Consider the following 5533-nt stretch of genomic DNA (forward strand, 5'->3'; position numbering starts at 1 on the left):
TCAGTGAAGTCAACAGTGCAGCCACCAGAGAAAGATGTTAAGAGATGTTTTCACAAGGCTACAGAGACTAGGGCAGACAGCCAGTCATAAGTAACATTTTGGTATGGTGAAAAGAGGTTTTTAGAACCCGTGCAAACTTCGTATCTATCTGCTGAGAAAATTCGCGTCTTGGTTTTTTGGTTTTTTTTTTGAGAAATAATTGAATTGACAGATTACATCGAAGAGAGCAGCAAGTACTTACTTAAACCCAGTGCAAGTGGAATCTATTAATCTCATAGTAGATGACGCATATTTATTCGCTCAAAAGTGCGTTGAGTCAGAGAGGGGTCTTGTACTGAAACTCATATTTCAGTTTGCTCAGTCACCCTTAACATAAGAATCTGATAAATAACAAAAATGCATTCGTTAGAGGAAAAAGGAGGAATTCCTTTCTTGCCACCCCCCACCTCCCCCTGGAAGATGTATTTGGCCAAACCAGGGCTGTGGACCTGGCCGTACCTGCGTGCACGATCCAGAAAACAAAAGCAGGGCATAGGAACTGCCATGAAAACCAGAACCAGTCTGCCTCGCCTGGTATCCTCTGATGACTGGAGGGAATAAATGTCTGTGGAAGTAGTATTTTAAAACACACCAAACCAAAAACAACAACAAAGAAAAATAAAAAAAAAACAAAACAACAACAAAACACTCTTCCCCCCCAGGCATAAATCAGGTGATCCTTCGCCTGAAATGCTCTCCAATTCCTTTTCTGATTCTTCTGTCTCCTTTTTGAGATAGGAGAGAGTAAAAAGGAAAGAGAATGCTGAATTAAATATAATGTGCAACATGTGAACAGTGGGTTTTGAATAGAAGATGTTTTCTACCTCTTTATTTCAAAAAAATGCCTAACACTTGATTGGGTATTTTAGCTACTTTCTAACAATCTATCTGCTATTTCAGGTGATACCTGCAGCAAAATTTGGATAAGAGATGTGAATACTAACAGCAAAAACAGAGACCATTGCTGCACAGCACAGTTACAGTTGCTTTTCCCCATGTGCATTCCTTTCTTTTTATTGACAATAAATTCTATCTTCCATTTAATGACCTAATTAGCTAATACTGGGAAACTTGTGATCCTTCATAGTTAGGCTTAGGTTTTAACTATCCAGAATGAGGATTTCTTCTTCTTTTTTTTTTTTATTTGATCAGCAAACTCTCTTGCTCTGTGTTTCTCTCCCCATTTCACCTTTTCAGATTGTTTAAGAGAATGTTGAGTAGCACAGGTCCCAGCATGGATTCTTGGAGGACCCCTCATAACTTCTTTCAATTCTGAAAACTATATCTTTGTTTCTGTCATTTAACAACTCATTAATTCTTGAAAGACACTGCTTTGTCCTAGAGCAAAGTCAGAGAGCCCACAGAAAGGTAGTGGCTGTCAAAGCCATTCACAAACCTAAGTCAGCATCTTTGGGGGAAAATCCTAGTAGACCATATACTGTGGGTTGCCTTTATTAACACACGGATGAATTCTTCAAAGCATTCTGAAAGATTTACTAGGCATCACTTTGTGTTAGGAAAGCTCATCGACTCTTCCTCATTAAATCATGTTTATCCAAGTATCTATTGATTCTGATCTTTACTGTCTATTTTACCGGCCTACAAAAGCAGAAGTTAAACTCCTTGGTCTTTTATTTGCAAGAAGACCCTTGAGCCATTTCACAAGATTTGCGAGACATTTGCTCCCTGCACTCATCTGCAAGCGAGGGAGATTTACGTGACAAGTTACGCACTGTAGTAGCTCAGCAAATTTTCGTATTAGAGTTCCCTTACAACTCCTGGGTGAATACTCTCTGGTCTTGGCAATTTATGGCTGTTCATTTTACAGAGCTGGGAAAAAGCCGCCTCTTTAACACTTTGATTTGAGGCAGTTTCTCAGACTCGTTCCTCGGGAAGACTGGCTTACTGGGTGAACCTGCCTGACCTCCTCTGTACTGCACACAAATGGAAAGAATTCGTTAGCTTTTCTGAAATGGGCTTATCTTCTTAAGTGTTTATATCTTTATGATCTGTTCATTTCAGAAACTTTCTGGCAGGCTTCTGGCTTCCAGTATGTTTGAAAAAGTTTTTATTAGTAGTCTTTATACCTATAGCAAGTTGTACTTTATGCCAACAAAGAAAAGATTTTTAATACGCTTTTACTTTTAAGTTGACAGAATTCCTTTTTCTGTGTTCTCCATCTAGCCGTATCCTCCGCATTTTGAAATGTCTTTTTTACTTCTAATAGCAGTCCTTACTCAGATGTTTAACCACACCGTCTTTCTTCTTACTGCTACTTTCGGAGTCTTTTTTTTTTCCTGTCAAGTGGCTGTGAACTGAGCGCCTTTATGTAATACTTCTGAATAACCTCTCTGCTGCATGCAATCACCCTACTCTTGTAGATGCTCTTTTGAATTTTCTTTTAACTACTGTTTCCATTTTTTTCTGTGATTTTCTTTATCAACTTTAACATTCCTGTGGTGGAATTCTGAAGTGTTTTCTCTCTTATAATGTTATTGGAATTGATTATATTGTGGTCATCAAACAGCAAGCCTTCTGTGAATCAGCTTGAACCAGACCTTGTGCTGATTTAAGAATCACATTCGGTGAGTTTTCTGAGGTTCTTTAAAAGGTTATTTCTAAGCTTATCCAAAGCTCTGAACCACGCCGCCACATGAGTTTTATCCAGTCAGTATGGAGGTACCTGAAGTTTCCCCATCTTGTCAGTCTTTGTGACTTCTCCAAACCTCAGCAGCATTCTGTGGTCACTTCTGCCATCCTGACTGGGTTTGACCTATACTTTAGTTAGATGCTGTAGGCAAAGTCTATATGGGAATAGTGCTTCAAAGAAGAGATACCCTGTGGCATGGATGGAAGCATCCATTTTCTCTGATTTCTGTAAATGTTTAAAATATATCGTGACCTCTCCCACTAGGAAGATTTGTCGTCATCCTTAGAAAACATGTCACCTTAATATTATAGTCTCCCAAAATGCTTCTGAAATATAATGTCCTGCTTTAAATACGATAAATATTGCAGATCAAGTTTGAAGTTTTAAAGCTGACTTCAATATCTGCAAAGGAAAAACCCCAAAATCTCAGACTGGAAAATACCCGAGCTTTTGAGAAAGCTCAGATCAATGCATTGAAGCTAACCCCGTCTCCACGGGGACAGTTCTGCTAGTGTTTATCAGCTAAATAAAGCAGAAATAGAACTTCTTTAGTGGAGAATATGAAAGGCATTTTAGAAAGCCACAATTAGCTGCTCATCTTATGATCTCTGGCAAATGGTTCCTGCTAGAGAGGCTGTTGCAAACAAAGGCCAATTTGCTCGCTGACTTTCTAGCATGGAATAACTAATTTACATCACTCAACAGAGCTGAAAGCAGCTGATGTTATTAGAAAGAAGGAGAAATAAACAATTGTTGTTGTGAAATGAATTGAACAGTGTCTTTTGCCAGGGATAACTAGACTGAACTTTGACACTTCTTAGGCAGAATTACAGTGATAGTAATGAAAATTGCATAATGAACTATACTGTGCAAAACATGAAACACGTCTAGCTTTTGTGGTAGACGTTGTGTAGCTGAATTGTTCATTATTAGCTAGCTCGATTTTCTACAGTCTTGGAAAGGCACATGCATAGTTTTGTATTATGTATACTGTCTGAAGTAGAGTCCAGGAATAACATCTGTAGATACTGCTTTTCATTATTTCCTGACTGGGCCTTGCATATAGGTCTGTAAAATAGTTTGATAATATACTATAGTGATTATATACCCAATGGTCATCATGTATCCAACAGTTAAATGCAGAAGCCTCTGAGAGGAGCGTGGGGTTTTTTAGTATATAATGGCAGTAAACAACAGCTTAAGAAAACAGCAGGTGAAGAAATCCAAGTCTATGAGAAACAAGAATATAAGAACCTTCATTTCACTCCAAAGACCTACCCAGTCCAGCATCTTGTTTCTGACAGTGACTGAAAATGGATGACTGCCTAGGGAAGAGTGTGGGAGCGAAATGAACGTGTACAATTTCCCTGCGAGCCCTCTCCCAGGCTCCCACCATTTTCAGCTCAGAGACTTCCCGAGCCAGACAGAGCTTCTATCCATTTAGTAACATTCAATAAATCTCTCTCTCATGAACATGTCCAGTTTTTCCTTAAACATTTGTAAACTTTTAGCATCCACTATATCCCACAGTAGTGTTCCTCAGCTTAACTGTTCTTCATGTGAAGAACAGCTTCCTTTTGTTTAATTTATGGAGGAAACCCCTGAGATTTATTTTCCAAAACTGTGACCTCTCAACAGTATGGCTAGATTTATGACTAGGATGACTAGAGTCCTAAAATTCAACAGCAGAGAGGTGTTATGGAGGCTGAATGCACGTACTCAACGTGAAGTTGGAATAGGAAGCAAGATAAGCACCTTCTATGCATTCAGAAAGTGTCACATAACCGTGGTTACCCCAAGACTGACATTTTGTCATTCAGAGGAGTTGTTAAGTAGCCAGTGCATTTGCAGTAATTGCCCTGGTACTGCGTTGGGCATTCCTTGGAGGTCAGCCTGCTTACCAGATTTAAAACTTGGTCTGGCAGGTCAGCAACACAACCTAATCAGGAACCGCGGCAAGCACGTGTTACATACTCCTGCCTTTCTCCCATTTCTAGGTGTGAAATGAGCTAATCTGCTACTCTGCAGGAAAGCAGAATTATTTTTATATTATCTTGAATTAGACTAGTCATCAAACTTCTGTATGGCAGGAAATCAATATAGTCTGTACACTTGGAAACCAGTTGTTTTGCACGTGCCTTCTCTTCCATTTTCTGTGTCTTACCATTGCCTGTGGGTGTTGTTCCCAAAGCTGTTCAGTTGCTGCTCTGTGCCTGGTTCTCTGGACCCTGCTGTTGGATCTTGACTCCATTGGCCATTTGGAACTCTTCGGGTAGGCTTTTTTTTTTCTAGTCAGTGGTAGCGAACCCATCTGGAGTCATGGTCTATGACTAGACTATAAGCTTAATTAGTAATAAAATAAAAAATAATGTAAAAAAAGCTGGTCCACAGTGAATGAACTTGCATATTTTCTGTTGGCTTGGAGTCTGAATGAAAAGGTATATCCGCATTGCACAGGGGAAAAAAGTTTTTGATAAACTAGCAGAGGAGACAAGACTGCCTGTGTTTAAAATCTGCCTCCCTCTTACCTTGAATGTAATCCACTAATTCAGATATTTTGTCTTAACTAATATTTAGCTTGAGTTAGTTGGCTTACTGTATACTCAGAGGAGCTAACTAGGATGATATACCCTCTTTTATACCTTTTTTCTCTATAATATAGACATAGAGGATACCTTAAAAATTGAGGAGAAGGTAGCAAAACTTCACTGCTCAAACAGCAAAGGAAACTTTATCTCCATTGAGAAATTACTCCAGCTTATTTCTGAATATTTTCTTTGGCAACAGTGCATGGGCTTGGGTGTGTGAAAGAGGGAATTTAACTAAGGGGAATGGTTGCATGGG

Source organism: Pygoscelis adeliae, unplaced genomic scaffold (genome assembly GCF_000699105.1).
Source record: "Pygoscelis adeliae isolate BGI_AS28 unplaced genomic scaffold, ASM69910v1 Scaffold155, whole genome shotgun sequence".
In the NCBI taxonomy this organism is placed as follows: Eukaryota; Metazoa; Chordata; class Aves; order Sphenisciformes; family Spheniscidae; genus Pygoscelis; species Pygoscelis adeliae.